This window comes from Thermobia domestica, chromosome 9 (genome assembly GCF_964235325.1).
Source record: "Thermobia domestica chromosome 9, izTheDome1.hap1.1, whole genome shotgun sequence".
Taxonomy (NCBI): domain Eukaryota; kingdom Metazoa; phylum Arthropoda; class Insecta; order Zygentoma; family Lepismatidae; genus Thermobia; species Thermobia domestica.
Genome location: NC_137462.1, coordinates 57203663 through 57227823, shown reverse-complemented (window position 1 = coordinate 57227823; position 24161 = coordinate 57203663). Strand labels below are relative to the sequence as shown.

The window sequence follows — 24161 nt, the reverse complement described above, 5'->3', positions numbered from 1 at the left end:
GATCTATAGTGACAAACTGTCCTCAGATCAAAATTAAAAAAAAGAAAGTGCAAACGTGCATATGGATCTTTCAGAGCTAGGGACGTCTAAAAGCGTGGAAAATATGAATAACACAACGTATTATTTCAAACGCAAGAAACCGTGGAGTGGCTTATATCGGTATAGTGTTTTTCACGGTATAGTTTTCATTTTTTCATCTAAAACCGTGAAAAAATACATCGAAGCACGCATTCTCTGAACACCAGGAGCCATGAAGTTGGCGGCTTGTAGCTCCCTACTTCCCAGAGACCCATTTCGTGTTTACTACTGTCAAGGCTTACTTTTTGCTTATATTGGACCTCTTTAAGTCTTAGCATATCTGAGAATTTTCTTGAGAACATGTCTGGAAATTCCTATGGGGAATTCCTTCATACCCATTGCATATTATTGATATATGCATTTCTGAATAGCGTATGTATGATTTCCTTTACGGCGATATGGGCTGCCATTCCACTTTTTTTTTTTTTTTTTGTATTTGAAATAACGCCTGTTGCAGTTTAGTTATAAGGGTTCCTGAGTTCGATCTCGTATATCCAGTTTGGGCATAGACATTTATATAACATTCTGAGTTCAATCGCATACGTCCCTGTTTGGAAACGAGAGTCATTTATATAACGGTAAGTTTGTCCTTAGTAAGGTCGCCACTCATATAACGTATTCGCCTACGATTCACATATGTCCCTGTGAAGAGATGCCATTTATGTGACGGTATGTTAATCTCTGTGTTGGTTCGGAGACACCCATGCGAGCGATGTGGCCACTGGAGTAAGCAGTTTAGTCGCTGCGTTGGTTCAGAGACACCCATACGAACGAACGATGTAGCCACTGGCCTAAACGGTTCAAAGAACTGAGTTCGGGTCAGAACATTTTAGCAGTATACGCTAAGGATAGGTTCTAATTGTGCCACTAGTACTGATACGGTTCAATAATATAAACCTTGTTGAGTTGTATGAACAATAATTTAAATATACTGAAATGAAACAAGTTAAATATCTTTTCATGCCTTAAAATATAAATTTATACTACCACGTCATATTGCGTAATTATATGATTTGGAAATAATACGTAAAACTTATATTTTTATGTTTTCATTCACATCACTTGAAGATCATTACACGATTCACTGACACTTTAAATTATAAATTGAAACGTATATTGGCGTATGAATTTGATTGACCTTTACGTAATAAAGTTTTTTTTTTTTTTTTTTTGTAATATTCCGAAAAATTACTTCTTGTACTTCTTACTTCTTGTATAGAAGACGCGATTGACCGATTTATAGTCACTGTCCCCTTAGTGATAATTATTTCACCGATTTATAGTCACTGTCCCCTTAGTGATAATTATTTCATTTCCACAAATAGCATTTAGAGTATATTTACAACAAAGGGGGGGGGGTTCACATGCACCAGTGCACCCCCTAAATCCAGCCCTATATATTATGTAACTTTACTGTTGTTATACGTTAAACCTTGCTTTAAAATGTGAACGTGCTCTTTAGCGCTATAAACTCGCTATAACTTTCAGTTTGGTTGATTATTCTGATGGCATATTTTAAATAAAATTCTCATTTTTGAAATTTAAGAAACAACTGAAGAAATAATTACAAGCGAAGGCTAAAATTTAAAAAATAAACAGCATCACAGAATTGCATAAAGTGGTAAGATTCCTATATATTGGGTTAAGGCTCTTTGTTAAGCTACTGCTCCTCCCCGTTTTTTTTTTTAATTTCCTGAATAACAGAAAAACAACTAGGAATATAAAAATAGTAGAAATTAATCCAGGTAGTATCTTCAAAGTGCTACTAAACAAATTACTGTTTTCAGACCTTTTCTCGTAGACCCGAAATTTGGGTAAAATAGATTATGACATCATAGTTGTTGGACATCCGAATGTATACAATATCGAAAGATAATGAATACAATTATTGGTTCGTGTAATAGCATTTTGCAGATACTACCTGACTTACTTTGTACAATTTTGATATTATTCATTGTTTTTAAGTTATTCACTAAAACAAGAAGCAGTAGGGATGAGCTTATCGAAGAGCCTTAACAAGAAATGAAATCAAACACTTCAGTTTGGCCCCTCATTATTATGTCCTTCAGCTATAGAAAGTGGATGATTAGTGACAGTGGTTGATTATGAAAAGAAACGGTGGAATAATAATGTGGGAGGAAACGAAGGAACCCTTATAAAACCCACGAACACGTTGTTCTCCATCGGAAACATACATCGCTTGAGGTTGAAACAAGATGTCCTCGCACCAGACGTGAGCACTCTACCACTGAACCACCGTACCCCCGTTATGGCTTTAAGAACTGAGAATTATGTTATAATGTCATAACAGGATAATTTCGTTCAGGCTTTCTTCCAGAAAATTTTGTTTTGGGAGCAAACTCGAAATCTGAGGAGGCTGCAGTGGAACATATTGCTAAAGAACATGCCCTACACACAAGTAATATGTAATTGTAATATAAATTATCTTAATTTTGCAGTCTGTTACTGTTATTTTGGACGAGAAAAAATAAAAATGTAGTTTACTTGAACTCACTCTTAATTCATCAGTCTGTACTTGATTGGATTTGGCGAGGGGAACGGTGGCTCAGTGGTAGAGCGCTTACCTCTGGTATGTGGGGTTCCTGGTTCGATCTCCTGCCAAGTAACTTTGTGGTGGACAACATTGTGTCCGTGGGTTTTCTTGAGGTACTCCTGTTTCCCCACTTTTCATTTCACCAATTATTCCATCATCATTCACTTGCTTTAATCATCGACTCCCTCAGCCTAAAGGGCATTAACGTGAGTCGTTAAACTGAAAGATTTCATTTCATTTCATTTACGATTGGATCTGGCATATGCCTACTTATCCGTTGAATTTACTATTGCGTTGTTTGCGTTTGGCTAGTAAGAAGAAAACATATTCTACAGTTGCGTTTCTTGTTAAAAAAAGCAAATTGATTTCTTGTACGCTCTTGCTTAAAATAATACTAGAAGCGTTCACCCCGCTTCGCTGCGGTCACCCCGGAACGCAATAAACTTTGTTACTTAGATAATTTTTACTTTTTCGCTTTCAAATTGCAGTAAATGTTAACATTATAGCGCCTGTCATTTATGTTAACCCGCCGAGTGACACGGTCATGCGGGTTGCATATAAATACGTTTATTTTTACCTATGATGAACTAACAAAGGATTTGTACGTTATGGACACTTGAATGGTCAATTATCTGAAGACACTGGTAATTAAAAATTAAAGTGATATGATAAAAACCATCTAGGGTCCAAATCCTAATAACCCCCCAAAAATAAAAGAAATTGGTTCAGCCGTATTAGCGTGATGAGGGAACAAAGGATTTGTACGTTCTCTTTTATAATATAGATAATGGTAATTTGATTCGATTAATTCTAACCTAAAAAAATTGTTATTCATACACTTGTTTTTCTGCCTTTGTTTTCGTAATCATGTTCGATGTAATCATTTCTTAGGGGGGGGGGGTGTATTTCAACATTCATAGAGCCCCATGATATGATCCAATTTTTAAACAAAAATTCTAGCAAATTAAAAAAAGTTGATTTTTTGTAAATAACAAATCGAAATTATAACACATTACTTTAGTTTTAATGAATAAGTATATCACTTTGGTCACAATTTTTTAAAAATTTATTTAATGAGTTCCATAGTCGTAATGGATAGAGTTACATTTGATTTTTATGTTTCACAACTAGTTGATATATACTTCTGAAAACAACCGTGAATCCAATCGTCGGAAGTTCAATATGATGGTTGCATAATGTATGAAAGTGCAATTTCTCCGTTACAATCAGTAGTGGTAGTCCCAAATTAAAACAATTAAGAGTCTAAAGAAATTTAGGTGTAAGCCTATATTACGTTAATTGTTAATGTATTTTTACACTACTCAGTGACGGCGATTTCCGTATAACTTGGGAAGAAGCGTCGAGGTATGTGTTTCATTCTTAGATACCCAAGCAAATACTGTATATACAGATAATAGGGTGCCCATGGGGGGTCAATCAGCGCTCCCCAAGAAACTTTAGGGTCGATCAACGCCCATGAAATTACCTTATGGAGACCAAAAATATGTGCAACTTACATATTTTTTCGTGGGAATGTTGTAGAGATTGTTTATTTTATTTTATTCCGTAATCGTTTACCGTTAATTGAGCACAGTTCAAGGATTGGATTATGAAAATACTTAGAATATAGTGACGTTATTCGTATATTCGTAATGATGGATAGAAAAAATTCAAGTATTGGTGAAACAAAGGACGATATGTGGAAAACTTCTAACCTTTTTATTACACAGATAATCATAAAATGTGTCAGAAAGAATTACTACAAGAAAATCAGCAATTACAACTGTAAAGAGAAAGCATAATGACTATAAAAGAACCAGAAACATTACACATTAAGTAATTCATACATTGCTTGATTTATGGTTCGTTAACGGATAGTGCAAGTGGAAGATCAGCGAAGAAAAGAAAATATGAAAAAATCACTGAAGCCTAATCCTTCATGAAAATTATGGAAAAGTATAACAAGATAAAGAATCCTTGGGAATCTGAAGTTCTGACAAAAATCAGTGAATACGAATCTCCTTCCCTCCCTCCATTCTTTCAACGGATAAAAAGTATTATCAATACCAACAGTTTTTTTTTTTTTTTTTTTTTTTTTTTTTTTTTTTTTTTTGTTAATAAATGCTAGCACACAGGGCTAGTTCCCCAAAGGATTACACTCTTTATTTGGGTATTTACTTTATGGTCTGTGTGCAATATTTTTTCACCGGCAAGGAAAGGGAAACCACTATTATAATTTCAAAATTTCGTGGTGCTAATGTTTAAAAATCAAATATAGGAATTCCCTCGTCACCATTTTAGGCGAGATGGAATTATACAAAATGGGAATTTTGATATCGCCTAAAATGGCGAAAATCTTCTCTTGGTGAAATCAGTGGGTAATAAGCCATTAGGCGATATGAGAGGATATCTTGAGGACAATATTTTGATCAATGATGTGCTTGTATAAGATAAATAGTTTAAGTTATAGTTTTGTGCAGATAGTTGAAAAAAAACTAACCACTCACCTCTCTTTAAGAGGCTGGATTCTCATAGCTGTCATAATTTAGCATTCTAGTCTGAAACAAAGATTTTAGACAGCTAAAGATGATCCACATTTGGCTTACACTTATTGATAAAAATTCAGAGCTTTCCAAAGAGAGATGAATGTCCAGGATTTTTTGAACATTTTGTACAAAACATTCACTTGAACTATTTATTTTCTCATTTCTCATAATAATCCATTGTATTTCGACAGATTTATGTAGTATATGTACAAGATTCAGTATTTGATTTTTGAGGATTTTTAACAGTGTATTGTGGACATATTTGAATATTCTGACGATTAATAATTTGTGCAGCTCTGAAGTACAATACCACAATTTCTTCTTCCCACCTTCGGAAATGTGTTTGTCTATGATTATAATTCGTTAAAAGTTGGGGATTTGAAAATTGACTATAAATACAATTATAATTAATATCTAATAGACATGGTGAACTGGGAACATGTTTTTAATTTTATTTATGTTGCCGTTTTAGAATCTTAGATGAATTTTGTGTATACTCACGCTAATTGCAGCGAAGTGTGATAATTTAATACAATAGTCTCCCGCTGATTGTAAACAAAAAAGAAAGAAATCATGACAAGGCCAGCAAGCAATCATTGATGTTCTGCTTCGTGTGTGATGCGTGACTTTGAAGGGATAAAAGATGCCTCTTTCTTCCTCTTCTTCAGAAGATAACACAGGTAGATGTCTAAGATTGTGTGCGCATAGTTATTGCTCATTGTGTTCAATTAAGCAGCATATTGCAGGAAATAGTTTATGACACCTAATGTATATATAAGGCTATTTATACTTCAACGTGATTACATTAAAGTCAAGTTCATGTTAAAACAAGTCCTGTGTAATTACAAGTAACTAGCATGGTAATGACCAACAATAAAATGTTAATTTACTTGCGTGTGAGTCTAGTACAGAATGTTCATGCGTAATAATGTTTCGCATTTTTGTTGATTATAGGAGTATAAGATAAAGTGGTTGTGGAAATATATGTACAGTTAGCGTTCTTGCTTACAAATTGGGAGGTCTCGTCTTCGAATCTGCAGTTGATCATATAACCTGTTTCTTCAGAAATGGCAGAATGGTACCTTTAATGTCTAGTCTTTTGCCGATTTACTTCCACAGATTCCTAGATAGTAATTTCTTCTCTACACAAATAAAAGAAGTTAATAATAATAATAATAATAATAATAATAATAATAATAATAATAATAATAATAATAATGATAATAATAATAATAATAATAATAATAATAATAATAATAATAATAATAATAATAGCTTTAATTTGAGTTAATTTAATAATAATAGCGAACAACTCATAGAGAAAAATAAAGCACTTGTAAAATATCAAAATATGCTGATGCAATAAGCAACAACGGAAAACTCTATATTACCGATATTAAGGGGGTAGACTACTAAATATTTTTCAAAAGCTAACAATTTTTCTTTTGCCACTTTTTCGTAAGTGAAAAGAGATAATGAAATGTAACTTACCTCAGTAATAGATAATGTTATTCTACACCCGAAAATACGAATCGGAAGAATTTTCATTGTTGCCATCCATAGAAATTACAGTGTGACCAGAATTTGAATTACCAAAAAATCTAGGTTATGGCAGTGACTAGAAAAATGAATTCAATGGCAATTGATGACTTATCATGCTGTCTGTGTTCCTTGTTAATTACTTTTTTAATAATATTTGTATTTTAATTCTACTGATAATTAAAAATGATTTATTTTGTACTCTTTATTACAAAATAAATATAAATATTATTTAAAAAGTAGTTAACAAGAAACATAGACAGCATGATAAGTCATCAATTCCCGTTGAGTTCATTTTTCTAGTCACTGCCATAACCTAGATTTTTGGGTAATTCAAATTCTGGTCACACTGTAATTTCTATGGGTGGCAACACTGAAAATTCTTCCGATTCGTATTTTCGGGTGTAGAATAACATTATCTATTATTAAGAAAAGTTACATTTCATTATCTCTTTTCACTTACGAGAAACTGGCAAAAGAAAAATTGTTAGCTTTTGAAAAATATTTACTAGTCTTTCCCCTTAACTCTTAACGGAAAAACACACCTAGGAAAGTCCATAGGTGAGATACAGACCAATCAATAGATCTAATTAACTCAACAAAATGATATGGGTAAATGAAAATTCTCATGCTAGTTTTGGAGAAAAAGACAAAGCAAATTTTTCTGTTATTTTATAAATTGATACTTAACGCTAATCATCCCAGCTATTAAGACGAAAAAAGCATTGAAATATACTCTCATCAAGCTTTTCAGTATGACACTAGTGAGACGATAGTACCGCATGATTAATGAAATACTATGTGTCCGGGTAATAGGAAAAACAGGGAATATTGTCCTCAAAATTGTATTGAGCTCACGGAAATCGTAGAGTAGAAGGAGAACAAGAGGAAGCAAAATCACTAAAAAACACCCTTTGCGGCGACAACTGCCTCAAGGCGGCTCCTGAATTTGGAGCATGCAGCCTTCAGGATGCCCATAGGAAGAGCTGCAAATACCGCCCGAATCCCGTCGATGAACTGGGTCTTTATGTTGCAGGCAGTGCGGTTGATGTGTTACTCCACACGCCCCACACATAATAATCCATAGGTTTGCAATCAGGAGAATTAGGGGGCCAGATGTCGGGACTGGTAAAGTCATACAAATTGTCACGCAACCACTTCAAGGTCTTCCCGGCAGTATGGCAAGGAGCAGAGTCACCGTTGCACTTCTGCATTTCACTTCGTATCGCTTTTGCAGTGCTCAAGAACCACTAAGCAGCTGTCTTGATTGTAGAAATTGTGTGGCCGGCACGAATCATCATGATGCAGATAACTCTTCCAGTATTCTGATGTCTTCCACTCGTCCGTTGCAGCTCTGTTTGACTTTGCAGTTGTAACTGAAACCAAAGTGAAGTAATATGTGAGAACGTTGGCAATACTTTCCGACAACTCATATCTACACGCAATAAGAATAACTGTCAAATTTACCCTGAACACCCTGTATAGCCTAAAATTATGATTAAAATTTTAAGTTTTTTGTGCAACGATAACATATATTAATCGATAGAATACATCGAGTTGAACAAAATTAGATGACTAAGGATAACCTTTAGTGCGTAGTTTTCCAGAAAATTAAAAAAAGAATTATGGCGTTATATTGTCCATTGCCAGTCTGATGCAGTTCATAATTTATGATGATGATATCCACAGCGACGGATATTCATATACTACTTGTAATAATATTAATGAATTATAAGACAATTGTCAACTTACAAGGTTAGAATCCTTGTCAAAATGTTAAGATACAATTTCTTTAATTTAAAATTGATTTAAAATTGATTCAGATATAAATAGCCAATCTTCTAAAACGTATCAGGACATTTGCGGTACACACCGTGGAACGTGAACCAAAAGCATCAATTTCACCCTATAATAACAAAGGGGTGGGTATTGAGATGGAACACCCTAATATTATGTGATTCATTCTGATTAGCTAATTTTGGTAAGTTATGGATATGTATAAGAGGAGTTCACGCAGCACACCTAATGGAACACCTAATGGAAACTATCACAGTAATCGAAACCTCTATTCATTTTTAACTATATGTCGTACTGTATCTAAATTTTACACATTGCACTTGTTTCAAAACTTATACTGTTAAGTGTTTATCTCTAATGTACTAATTGAACTCTATTATTATAAATCATGGAAACTGAACGTTAATTTTGACTTTATCTCTTATACTTATTCCTAGCTAGATCTGACCAAAAATCCCTAAATATAATCATAACAATGGACAACTGTGTACAAAATGAGTGACTTGTGATAAATTAATCCGCAAACAAGTTGTTCTTTGGATAGTTCCGTAATACTTTCTCGTAATTACAATTATCTCAATATGTCAAAAACTAAGAAGGAATATTATATTTCAACTTTGAGTAAACACTGGCAAATAGTTATTGGAAAATTGTTAATGAAAACTGTAAAAGAAAACAAAAAATATAATATTTCTAGAAGCCCCCTTTAAATATCATGGAGAGGCGTTTGACCAATCAGATATAAGGATTTGTTTACATTTTTCGGATGTCTACCATGTATCCCAGTAATTTTTTTAATTACTTTTCAGTATAATTGATCCTTATATTTGGGTTTCATGTTCGTAGTATTCTGAGAAAAGTTTCTATGTACGTATGGTGAACTAATAATGGTCTCATATTCTGAAAAAAAGATCTTGAGTCTGCTTTTAGTATGCAGAAAAAAAAAGTCCCCTGAAAAGTCATGTTATTCTCACCTAGAACAACTTGCTGGCTACACCAATGTTATAAAATTTAGTCTTTGTGTAGAAGTTGATACTGTGTGCTTATCTTCTAACTGAACACCAAAAATATCCTCTTTTAGCTTGGAGAATAAGAAGTATTTCGAAGAATATAGCAATTGTCCCAGTGCTACACATGTCGATACTCGAAGTACCGCAAGAGTTACGCTTTCCTTCTAAAATACCAGTTTCGAATGATAATAATAATAGTTTAGAGCTGTATTTGAAATCTCTTCTTGTTCTTATTTTAAATATCAAGCTTGATCTCAAATGCGCTAATGTGAACTAATTATTTCAGTTAAGAGTGAACGAACTTCTCTCTGAAAAGTCACTAAATTACCAGAAACAAAATACTATGCGTTGAGTAGGCATCATGTAAATCTAAATAATTTAAATCCATTACATTGTACTGCGCCAAATATTCGATAGACAGTATATGATAGATCAATGTACAAACTGATACATCCATTTATAAAATACCGTACTTGACGGTAAAAGGAAGAAGCTATAGTGGTTTTGCATTTCTCAAGATATATATATATATGTATATATTAAATTGGATTCGGTTTGATACTGGCTATCCTGGGGTTGTGCATGGCTTCAACAATAAAAAATTATACCAAACTATTCATTGTAACCCCAGCTTCTAAGTGCATGCAGGGCAAATGGTCCCTGCATATAGTGGCTATGACCGTGTAGAGGCTTAAAATGAGTGTTAAAAATAGCCCCCCCCCCTGCGATTAGTTTGAACACTACATTTACATATATATTAATGCCACTATTAAATAGAACTAACTGCACTACATAACTCTATTTTCTTTAATTACCTTAGGATGATAAATAAACAAACCAGAGGAAAAAATAACAAAATTTGTTATAAACTAGCCTCGGATGATGGTACTCATCTCATATTTGTTATTGTGTTAATAGCATCGAAATGACTGGGTTTATCTGAACGTAGTTCTCTCTGACATGTAGAAAACTAATTATTGGAAGATATAGCCAAATTGGTTCATTATTTTCAAACTCAATAACAAAGGATGTATTCAGTGTTGATTTCAAGGAGTGTTCGTGGTGAAATTTTCCCTTGACGCTACGAAATTCCCCCAGGATCAAATCTCGTGATCGTGCTCAATAAACTACTTTAATCCCCATTTGAAATCCCCCCTCTTCGGGAGAAATCGTCTGAAAATCATCATTGGGTGTGTTATTTTGAAGGCAACAATAGAGCTGTCCAAAACTGTACTCTTTTCCGAATATTTTGTAAGTAGAATACATAATTAGGCTTTAAGTAGAAATATCTACGCAATATATGTACCCATTTCAAAAGTATTGCATTTGGATTTAACTGATAAGCTGTGTACACGTATTATGCAAACATCGCCAAAATACGTAGTAATACAAAACGCTTTTACCTTCTATTATACGTTACAGTTATAGTGGGGATTACTTATCTGAATATTTATCATTCGTATTTCTCAGAAACAGTCATTTTTTAATATATAAACGTTCTTTGTAGCAATGAAAGGTAAAATATAAAATGTAAAAACCATTTTGAAGGCTGTTAATTTTATGAACTCCAGTCTCAATGGAACTGTTAAGTGGAATTACTTTACTGCCTGATGTTGCATTGGCATACTTTCCACTTTTAATGATGCGCATAGGTTTTCTTTTCTTTTTGTTACAGTGATCTCTGATTACGAAATATTTAAGATGGGCTATTTACACTGTTTTTCTAAAGTATTCATGAGCCTTAATAATATAGTATTTAAGGTCTTTTGAAAAGAAAAGTCATTTCTGCTATAGCAACAATATTGCTTCTTGTAACTATAACATTGAAATGAGGTGAAAATATTGCGATGTGATTATTTGATTGCATTTTAGTTCATTGCTATTCAAGTTTCAATTTTGCTTTAAAGAAAAAAATGTCTTTGGATCAATCATATCCGTTTATTTAAGAAAAAAGAAAGAAAGAAAGAAGCTTTTCTATACTCCTTATGCAACTTGCCGGTTTTTTGCACTCTTAAACTAGAAATTTACTTAATATTTTCAGTCCATCTAAAGCGAGTTAATAGTTGAAATTAGGCACTGAAAACAATCTTTGGATATAGTATACAACAGCTCCTCATAATTTCCCGAGGACTCACGAAGTTCAGTCTTTTACGGATTATTCATTGAGGATCTAGGAACTTGAAAATGGGGTAACAATGCGACTTTCATTTACTTATCGACTGAAACTTGTACATGACACACCACCATTTCTGTACGTGGTACAAGAGTTAGAACTATCCTCGAGTACGGTGCACTTTATGTGCGCCTCTGTAGTGCCCTTGTACTTTATATTTCACTATGTGTGTGTGGAGGGGAGGGAAACTTGAACGCATATTGCATGTCTTGTGTCGTGGATAGTTCTTACTGTTGCATTACATACAAACGTGATGGTATTTCATGTAGAAGTTGTAATAGCACACATAAGAAACGCAGATCACGGTGTACTCATACTGCATATTCCAGTGTGAGTACAGCATGATCTGGGTTTCTTATGTTCTATTACTACTTGTACATGACATACCACCATTTCTGTACGTGGTGCAAGAGTAAGAACTATCCTCGAGTACGGAACACGATGAGGAACTGTTGTATACTATTACCCAATCTTTCTTTAAGTTTTGCGTCCCACGTTTATGTCCTTTAGGCTAAGGGATAATGGAAGAATTGATAGAATAAAAATGTGGAAGGAAACGGGAGTACCTCGAGAAAATTAACGGACACGATGTTCTCCACCACAAGATTGCTTGGCTGGGGATCGAACCACAGATCCAACGCATCAGAGCTAAGCGCTCTACTATTGAGCCACCGTGCCCCCATAGAAACAATCACCGTGGTTATTATTTTTAAGCAGTATAGCCCTAGTAGTACTGAATGTATCAATTCACTGATTAATAAATTCATTATTGCTATCAGTATTTTTGTTCTACAGGGTGGTTGTAAAGTCAGTACCTATTTGTAACAATGAATCTTGTCAAAAAGTAAACAACCTATCACAGTTTTATTTCCATTGAATACATTATTAAGGTGCATCATTTGCTTATTAAGTTACATTTCAATGTATGCATCTGCATTTTCCACACACTTCTAGAATCTTTTAGAAACAGAATCCACGGCTCTTCTTTACATCTCGTATGAAACACTTGCAAACATTTCACTTATATTTTGTTCAAAATTGTTAATATCTCTTGGTTTTAACTTGTATACTTATTCCTTAGCCCAACCTCATAGCAAGAAGTCGCATGAGATTAGATCGGGGCTGCATGCAGGCCATTCTGTAGATCCCCAGTGGCTACTCCATCTGCCAGGGAAATTATCATCACGCCGTTCTCCCACTGGAATTGCGTAATAGGGCGGAGCTCCGTCTTGGATGAATAGCAATTCCCTTACATTTTCCCATTCTTGAATCACAGGCCATTTGTACGTTCGAAGCAGCTTGTCTTGTGAACTTTGAAGGGTTACGTTCAAACAAGTCCTGAACAACATGCACATTGTCTTCCGATTTGGATGTTGATGGTCGTCCAGATCGACTTGCAACTAACCAGTTGTCATTAATTTCTTTTGATTTTTTTTTCTTAGGGTTAAGCGTTGCAGTCATACCTCGCTCTTAACTCCACATACCATCTCTGCACTTACACCACCGACTTCCAAACTTCATACCTGGCAGCAATCTTAGCTCTGTCTTCTAAGCTGTATATACTAGCTATTTTGCGATTTTCACTGGAACAACTTCTGAAATCATAAATGATAAACCTCACATTAATAAACAGTATTCCACACCAGCTACAGCTGATGCTATTTTCTAGGCTATTTTCTATAACTTAAATTAAAAATAGGTACTTACTTTATAACCACCCTGTAGTTCAAAAATCCAAATATATACAGGGTGTTTCATAAGTTTAAAGGCCATAGGCCAACTCCGTTGTGAGTAAAGATACTACAAAATGGAAAGAGAGGGAAGTTGTTGGAAACAGGTGGTTTTGAGTCTAAAATGCTGGATTTTTTTCCTGCACCAGCTGTTTCTACTTTACAATGTAATATAGAGCACCTTACCATTGTGGAACCCAAACGGCTTGTGCAATTGGGAAAGGTCTACCATTTTTAATTTAAAGTCACTTCAAATAACTTTCTTCTCTTTTCGTTTTCTCATAGTTTTACTCATAACGGAGTTGTCCTATAGCCTCGAACTTTTGATACATTCGATATAGTGAATTACATTATTATTATTATTATTATTATTATTATTATTATTATTATATAAGATTTACTATGCTTTACCAGGCGGATGCTAAGATCGCTCCTTTAAAATAAAAGATCTATTGACCTATCTTTATTCTCGTCTTCACTGTTGATGCTTGAGTATAAAATAGCTCTAATTGATGTACAGTATTAGGTTCATATTAACTAAAAGCAAGACTCTTTCTTATTATGGCACTTGACTCCCGAGTATTTGTCGCCTTCGGCGACTGGAGCCAGCAATTAGAAACTATATTAAAAGCGTACAACGGAGTTGGTTTCCACCAATAAGCGTTCATACGTATAGGCATGAGCACGAAAGTTTTGAAACACAGGCCATGGAAATGTATGAAGAATTATGCTGTAAACGGAGTGTTTCCTAGTGGTATTGATAGGCATTTCATAGCAAGGGCTTCAACCTTGATAAACACGTTTTAAGCTGACTTATCAATAGTAAGATAATACTATAGTTATTAAATTTCTTTTGTACTGAGAGAATAGAAGAATTAATTTCCACTTGAATATGTCAGTGTGCAGTGGCGTATTTAGGGGGTGGCTTCCGGGTTTAAGCCCCCCCCCCGAAATCTTACTTAGTATAGTAAAGTAAATTAAATATCTTGCAGAATTTTCACATTTCCAGGCAAAGGCCCCCCCGAAAGTTAGCAAAGTCCCTCCCGAAACAAAATCGTAAATACGCCACTGTCAGTGTGTATTGTGTGAGTAAGAATGATTCAGATACAACAAAGCAAAACATAATGACACTTCAATGGGAACCGTAAGATTAATTTGTATGTATTATCCAGGCACTTTTTCTTACTTCAGAACAAACATAACAATAATAATAATAATAATAATAATAATAATAATAATAATAATAATAATAATAATAATAATAATAATAATAATAATAATAATAATGGCCTTATAGTTGAATTCCTCATTTCACTATTTTCACTATGGCGCCATTTGCCTCTGACTATGGGTAAGGGTACATTCTACCAGAACTTAGTCAACACCTTTTACCATTATAAAAATCCCGCGTGAAGAGCCTGGCCTCTCTCTGGTATCTTATTTTCCTCTCCGAAAGATTTTGAGCTGGTCGTATAGGTAATTTCTAATTAGAACTACATTCGTATTATCACTAGGGGTCAAACACGATTGGGCTTCCACACGAAAGCAAAAAAAAAAAAAAAAAAAATGCGAAGGAACACTTTTCGTCATGTCTGATGTAGGCTATTCGTTAAAATTACAGCTTATTACTGGATAAAATTACATTTTCATTGAAATCAGCTCGAGGACAATTATGTATGTACCTAAGTGAGAGGAGAAATTGTATTCATAGGCTAATATGGGACTTTCAGAGCGCAAAGAAATCAGATTCAATTAGCAAAGTTAGAGCTCGTTCGTGGCTAAGCACTTCGCGTACGCGCCTTTAGCTGTGAAGAGCCGGGTTTCATTCCCGGTGGGAGCTTATGTGGTTCGGATTCCACGTTAATCAGTAGGTCCCACCTCGTATAGCCTCGCTGCTAAAACGGACGTTAAACTCAAAATCAACTCAATTCAACTAATTAGCAAAGTTGTAAGAAAAGGAGACTAAAACGTTTGTACACTACCCTTAAGTACATGGAAAGTTATTATTGCCTTTTATTACTATAAAAGTTATGTACAATATCTGGATATGAATCTATTAAGCTCTGAAAGGAGCTTCGGTGATAGATTTTAAATGTAAAATATATCCAAAATGACTCCGCTGATGAAAGGTAAAATAGAACTTATCAAAGATTGGGCGCAGCTAGTTGCACTGATCAGGTACTAAATCGAAGTAGCAAAATTACTACATGTAATTAGCGCGAACCCTTATTAATTATTTATTTATTCAATTAATATCATGCACATAATCATAATACACTGACGAATAATGCTATACTCTTATGTTAAAATCACAATTTATCATAACATGAATCTAACTGCTCACTACAATTATCAAATTCAGCATAACCACAGGTAAGAACCTACATTTCATCCTTTTCTACAACTCAACGTACCTGGGGTTAAAACACTAGCCATTCGTTGCCAACTCTGATATTCCCTACTATTCAATACCGAATCCCCTTCCCCCCCCCAAAAAAAAAATGGACTTGATTCTTTTGTGCACTGAACGCGCCATATATTGCGAATGATCTGCAATTAAAAAAAAATCCATTCTTCTTGTACCCGAACATTAACTTGGACTACTTTAAAAAACAGAACTATTTTAATGGAATAAAGTAATTATATAATCAAAACGAAACGATTATTTCCTTAACATAACCTTGTTAGTGTCTAACCTGTTTATATTTAGATTTGCTTTTAGTTGTTAATTCGAGCAACAGGCGTATCATAATGTTCACATGTTCACAAGTTTTTTTTTTTTCTTTTCCTGCTTATCAGACTTGCCAGCCAAGTTATAATTTTCTGGTTGTTGATTCTATTTTTTTCAATGATAATTTCAGAACTTCTAGTCTTCATTTCCTTCTAGGCTACAGATAGAAAAAATTATCAACAAAAAATTGATTTTAATAACCTAGTCTGGCATTTTTAAATTTGAATTGAACATTATAGCAGCATCGGTTTGTAAGGAGAATCTGAAGAAAGACTTGCAACACTGGTATTTGAATTTTCACACTGGCAGGTGAGAAAGAAGTAGAGCGTAAAAGTTAGAGAACCCAAGGTTACTCCCCTTTAAGGTCAAGGTCATTAGTTTGGTTTCCAGTCGTTGCGCCTTCTGCTCTCATCGTAAATCATAGGGTTCCTGTAAGAGATACACTCCTAACAAATTGCGTTTCTTCTTTTTCATGTGCAAAACTTATTTGTTCACGCACATGGTGCTCTACAAGAATTGTCTGTAATTATTCCCGAGTAAAGGGAAATGAACTGGTATATAAACGCCTCATTAAAAATGAGTGAACACATGTTTCAGCGGTTTAGAAAATTCAGCTCCTATAGTAAGGAAGTTCTATAATATTCTAATTTCCGATTTTGTACCAAAAAAATTTTGCCTAAATGTTGCCATGAATTTGAAACGTCCACCGTTTCCGGCCTGAGAGAATGATTTGACTCAGTTTTGATGTCGTGAAAAGTTATTTAGAGATGTTTGTGTATATAAGGATTTACGCAACTCCAGTGAAATCAAATTTGCATCAATAAGTATTTTTAAAACCAGAAAAAGATCGGATATACCTTCCAATATTTTTCATAAAACTTATTCTTCGAGGAATGAGGATTCTAGTAATTCAGGATAAACTTGAATAATGTATTTTTCACGGTATTAACTAACTATTAACCTGATGTAGCAAAGGAATGAACTGACCCTATGATTCATCGCCACATAAACAAAAGCCTGCTTGGGCACCTTATATCCCCAAACAGTTACGAATAACAAAGTGATTTCAACATACAATTGCGACAGTAGCACATTAAAAAGTGTAGAAATCAACTTATGCAAAGATACTGTGTCATATGATGCATATAAACACATAAATTCTTCATTTAACACTTAGAATACCGCCATAAAAAAAATTTGACCCTCCTGGGCCATGCAGTATGCATCATGATAAGTTGTATCATGCATATGTATTATTCTTTTGACCAAAAATATATATATGTATGTTTTCCTTCTAAATCAAGTTTTCCACAAGCTGCAGGTGTTTGTTGTACCAGCAGGCCGATTAAATGAAGCTACCGTAAGAAACTGGTGATTGGTGTGCACATACAGTGGATAGCTCGGCTTGAGGAGCAACATCTCTATGAGCCCACATAGTGGGCAGGTCGGTGCCCTGGTATAAAAAAGCGGTAGCCCATGGTGTGGGCAACATGGCAGTCTAAGTATTAATGCATTTTTAATCAACTTATAAGCTGCTCTCCCCTCCCCGAATGTAACTAACACAGCAGGAAAATCGTTGTTATCTTAGTTTGAATCTATCTTGTATTGTCTTGATTTGTATTTTCGTGATTCTTAGAATGAATCTTGAATTGACATATACACATAAGTAGGTGTATAATAAAGCCATCTGTCTTGTAAAATGTGGCATCGCTAATCGTAAAATTTAATATATCGCTTGATTTCTTCTCTAATTTCCAGTTTTCCATATAATTTTATGTAATACAAGGAAAGAAACTGGCCATTCTACCCTTGTTCTATTGACTAACTGGTCTCATTTCAGACTTCGTTTGAGGGGGGCAAGAGCACTACCGATATAAGACTTTCACGTTTTGTACTAGTATATTAGTAGACAATTTATTAAAGTATATGTATTCCTCAAACTCTTGGGGGGGGCAATTACCCCTCCTGTCCCCCCTAAATGACGCCCCTGAACTGGTCCCGCATAGTTATTATACTAACTACTGAAACTTCCTTCCTGTCAGAATACTCATTTAACACAAGACTGAATAAAACATAAAATTGGTCTTCCCCTAGGTTTAACGATAGGAAATAGGCAAGCCAGAGAATACACCTCATTCAGCGTCCACTATATACACAACCATCGTTGAAAACGGAGAAAGATGGTTCCTTGAGCTACTTTACTCTTTCCAATTTATCGGTTTCATTTTATGTTCTTGTTGTGTTTCACGCGCTACTGGGTTAGTGGTGATTATATTGAAATGAAATGAAATGGAATCTTTCAGTTTAACGTCCCACAATTATGTTCTTTAGGCTAAGGGAGACGGATGATTAAAGCAAGTGAATGATGATGGAAGAATTGATGGAATGAGAACGTGGGGGAAACCGGAATGCCCCGAAAAAAACATGGACAAAATGCCCACCACTTACTTGGCCGGGGATCGAACTGTGAACTACACATACCAGAGGTAAGCGCTCTACCACTTAGCCATCGTGCTCCCACGATTAGAATTGACCACGAGACGAGATGTACCTTTTTAAACTCGAAACAATACAATTCTCGTCTCAATGAAGAACACTTATCAACGAGTAAAAATTTGTACGTAATTACACAATATACTCCAATAATAAATATGGCTTAAATATTGTTGAAGCACATCCCTCGTGAACCTCTCATTATGCGAAAGAATTCTGTTAACTTCTAGATGAATTTAAGAAAAAATAACGGCATAAATTTTGTACATAAATTTACAAAAGGAGAGACAACGAAGAAAGATTTTCAAGAATCAAGACGAGATTTCTACAAAATTCACTCGACTAGACAAGAAAACCTTATTTAGAGTGTCGTCTCGTTTTTCCGTGAGCAACACTAGTGATGGTGATCAGAGATTTCGAAGTTGCAATCTGAGGTTATGCACTTTCGTTGGACTGTGATTATTGAAACAGGCAAGGGCGCCGATTTCTCTGTAAATTTGGGGGGCCCATTCAAATACAGAAGGCATATATGAGGATTTTAAAACAAATGCATTCAAATTATGTCAAATATTGTAAATTTACAAATACAGTAAGTGGGCTCACACGAGAGATGGGGGGCCCGGGCCCCCTCGGCCCTCCCGGGATCGGCGCCCTTGGAAACAGGTCGTTCCAATTGCTGATTTATTTCTGTAATCAGTTGTGTCGCATTAGTTCTGCAGTTCTTTATGACAGTCCTCTTGAAAATACGGCGAGGTCTCTGACCTAGCCTTGGTTTCCGTCCACTATTAGACGCCTCTGATTATGTCTTTCTACAAGTTTTGCGTCATGTTTTTGAATACTGTTGCTCTTTAGGGTTACATGCACAAGACCGACACGGCGTACGGCCGACACGGCATAGGATCGACACGGCACAGAACCGAAACGGCATAGGATCGACACGGCACAGAACCGAAACGGCACAGGATCGACACGGCATAGGATCGACAGCAGAACTTTCATCCGATCGAAATAATAAAAAATACATTATTTTATAATTACGCAATATTAAGTAACAATTATTTTCTTAAGGGTATATAGGAGAGAACCGTCATACGATCGAAACGGCATAGGAACGAAACGGCGTAGAATCGACACGGCATAGGACCGAAACGGCACAGGGCCGACACGGCATAGGACCGAAACGGCACAGGACCGAAACGGCACAGGATCGACACGGCACAGGACCGAAACGGCATAGGATCGACACGGCACAGGACCGAAACGGCATAGGATCGACATTCTGTAGGGTGGTCAACACTTTCTGAATATATCAATATCGCATATCCCTCACCTTGAATTTGTGGATATAAAAAATTGTAAGGATAAATAATTCTAAATGGTCTATTTTTAAAAAATTATGTATATATATATATATACAAATTGTATAAAAATACTGTTCGTAATATATCCATGTCCCACACCTTTAATTTTGTGATATTAAAAAAAATGACGCTAAATAACTCCAATAGTTGATTCGAGGTTTTCAATACCGAATAACTAATATTATTTGTCTGATATTTTTATAATGCTGTAATTTTTTATGTATACTAAGTTGAAGTATGTACATGTAACTGCAATTTTAAAACTGTAGGCTTAGAATTTGCGTTTGGAAATTTGGAATTTTTTTAAGGGAATCAATGCACCTATGTGAAGTTGCCTCCTTTCAAATTTCGAATTGAAATCGGAAGCCAATCGTTTGTTTTTCGTTTGTTATTGACTTTTCTGAAGAAAAAATAGTAAAAATCGTATCTTGCTTAAAACATAAAGAGATGTTTACAAAATAAAGTTGGTATATGGCCAAATTTACCCTTGTTCCTCCACTTAAAATTTTGATTGAAAATCAAAATCAATTGTTTGATATGCGTATGCTATTAATTATTTTGAAAAAGAATAGTCTGTTTCGAAAAACATAAAGAGTCTTTTCAAGAGAAATGGGTGATGGAATTTCATATTGGCTCCACTTTAAAGTCTCGAATCAAAACCGAAGCCAAGCGTTTCTTATTGGTTGTTTTTAAGAGCAAATCGCTTGTTTCGAAAAAAATAGAGAAAGAGATTTACAAAATAAATTTAGAATGTGATCAAATTCAATCTGATTCCTTTACTGACAAATTTCGATTCAAGACCAAAATCAATCGTTTGATGTGGATTTGTTGTTGCTTGTTTGGAAGAAAAGTAATTTGATTCGAAAAACATAAGAATATAATTAAGAAATAATGTTGATGAAGGTGATTTGTTTCGGGGCGGGTTGCTTATTTTGAAGAAAAAATCACTTGTTTCAAAACAACCAGTAAAATATATCTATTTGCAGGATACATTTGGTGGTCAACTTCATACTGTCTTTTGTGCTCTTAAATATCGATTCAATACTCAAGCTAATAACGTGTTTTCCTTTCTTATTGATTGGTTTGAAGAGAAAATAGTTTGTTTTGAAAATTATTAAGAGGCATTTACAAAATAAGGTTGGGTGGGCCAACTTTTTGGTGGTATTTCAAATTTCGATTCAAAATCAAACTCAATAATTAATTTTCGTTCGTTATTGATTGTTTTGAAGAAAAACTGAGAACCATTAAAGAAAATTTGATAGTAAAGGTGGTCACCTTCACAGGGTCCCTGCACTTCAAATTTCGTTCAAAGCATAAAACGGTTAAAATAATAAGAGAAACACAATCAGTACTCTACGCAAATGTATAGGGGGTTCAGGGGCTTTAGGAACACAAGTTTATATAATATCAAGTGTTTACATATATAAACGTGCTAATATGATAAACGTGCTTAATTTTGCATAATACCTTGCTCAAGGGGGGTTTCAAAGTCCTTAATCCCTTTCCTTCAGTACGCGTACGCCACTAAACATCAATTATAAATCATTCGTTATCCAAATTGTACTTCTTGTACTGATTCAATTCTTAATTTCAAAGTTTAAAATTATATGAGCACTTATTATGCTATTGGAAAAGAGCACATATTTTATGACAGTGCAAGGAAGTTTCTTGTTTTAACAATTGAAAGAAAGGAAAACACCAATAAAAGTAATAATAATACCTGACACGAATTCCGTAAGTAAATCATATTTCATTATCTTATTTGAAACTTTGAGAAAATTGAAGCTCTACACCGAATACAAATTGGATAATAAGCAATGCTTTATATTTGCTTGATACATTTCAAATTGAGAACAAAGAGAGTGATACTGTTTAAAAGAAAGATTGGATAAAAACAAGAATTTTAGGAATGATCTAAAATATGGATCAAAATATTATGATCTTGGCTAATATTAATTTTTGGATCAGTTACCATAAAATATTCGAACGGTCTCTAAATCGAGTTTCTCCAGATATGTAGTTCTCCAGGTATAAGGAGTACAAGAAAAATTTCGATTAATGAAATATTTTGGATTTTTTTTATAACGGGCCACAAAATTTTTGGACGGTCCCTAAATCGACTTTTCATAATTCTTACGCAATAAGCATATCACACTGAGTTAAGTGATATCTTGGGTTGGGTTACAGTATATGTAGTTATCCATATATAAGACATACAATAAAATTACTGATTGAATGAAATATATTGGACTTTTTGGATCAGGGGCTACAAACGTTTGGATGGTCCCTAAATCAAGGTTCCGTATTTCTTTCGGAATAAGCACATCATGCTGAGTTAAGTGATAGTTTTGGTTTGGCTGCACTATATGTAGTTCTTCAGATATAAGACGTACAAGATTTATTTTTTATTGAATGAAATATATTAGATTTTTTGGATCAAGGGCAACAGAATTTTTGAATGGCCCCTAAATCGAGTTTTCGTATTTTTCAGGCACTAAGCACATCATACTGACAAGGAAGGATCACGCAGTGACTCCGCTGAGATCCGAACGAGACAATTGTGTTTGCATTTGAAATGTTATAACTAGATGAATCCCAAAGTTATACGTGCCACCGGGAGGAATATCGTGAGTTACAACATATTTTGTAATGTAAGAACTACAAAAAAATTACATGGCAGAATAGTTTGAACCGAGTCATTTGTTCGGAAACGGTTGGGTAAGTGGAAAACTCGACCAACACGTATCCCATCATTTTCAACGACAACCTTTTTGGGGTAAAAAAAACTTTGTCCCAGGGTCCCCCGCAGGGTCCCAGATGGGGTCCAACTCAAAATTTTCAAATGGCAAGGGGGATTAAGTGGCACATCATTTGAAAGCTGTTGTAAAATGAAAGAAAATGCAGCAAGTCTCGACTCTCTACAACAACCCTGTGCAAAATGACGGAGGGTCAAAATGTAAACAAAAACTTAATTGAAAAGTTCATGGTCACCCCTATAAATCGGAAATGGTGAGACTTGAAAATAGGAAGGGAGTCTGGCATTATGTTCAAAGTACAACAATTTAAGTGAAAACGTCTAGTCCCAGGGTTCCCACATGGTCCCAGGTGGGGGTCCAACTAAAAAGTTTCAAATGGCAAAGAGAGGTTAAGAAGCTCATCGTTTGCAAGATCTTGTTAAATGAAAGTAGATGGAGCAAGTCTTGACTTTCTACGACAACCGTCCAAAATTCTGGCGGGTCAAAATGTAAATAAAAGCTTAATTGAAAAATATGGCCACCTTGAATCCAAGGTGCTTAAAACCTGTCATTCATAACAGTACAAATCTAAATCTCTATTTTTCTCTATTATGTATTTAGAAATACTAGGAAGACTAAACAACAATTGAATTTCGATTCACTTCAACTATTATTTCATTCGGTAACAACACATATATGGTTTCTTCTTAATGCACGTTCGTCACGGTAATCTCGGCATTATTTACTTGAATATAACGAATATGCGATGAACACACAACTATGACTTCCTACTCATAGTAAAAAAAAAAAAGTTGAATACCTTCGGGTATTTTTCTAATTTTGTCATACGTAGTTCATACAGAAAGAACTTGCTGCACCAGTAAGTTGGGGGCTCTATTGTAACGTATTCGTGATGGTTACATTTGTATGTCATTCGTTGGTTTGATCTCAATACTTCAAACAATACCAAATAATGAAAAAAATCATTTGCAAGATTGGCAAGTAGTACCAAACATATGTAAGTCATTTCAGTACATCGAACTGCGTCAAACTTTGTTGGCTTGGTCACAGTATTCCAAGAAATAACATGTTTATATACAAACTCATTTTTCACGCTGGCAGCCATATTGGATTACAGATTATACTCTTTGATATTTTGTGGACTATTAACCATAAACGTTCACTTCTCCAACACCAGTGGTGTGAGCTGGATATGCGTTCGATACATAGTGCGGCATTTTGAACTCAAGATGTCGCATTTTTGAACATTTTGCATATTTTAGTCACTTACTAATCAACATTAATGCCAAATTTGTTTTCCTAGCTTCAGCAGTTTGGTATGGTTATCCTTTCGATATAGGTTTTAAGCAGCCATCTTGGATTGTTTTCCAATTTATTTACATTTTGACCCACC

General features: G+C 34.7%; 1 protein-coding gene across 1 annotated transcript in view; it reads left to right on the top strand.

Moving 5' to 3' along the window:
- The window catches only part of LOC145694674 (uncharacterized), a 260526-nt gene that overhangs the window by 91849 nt on the left and 144516 nt on the right, over nt 1-24161 (top strand). The window lies entirely within an intron of this gene.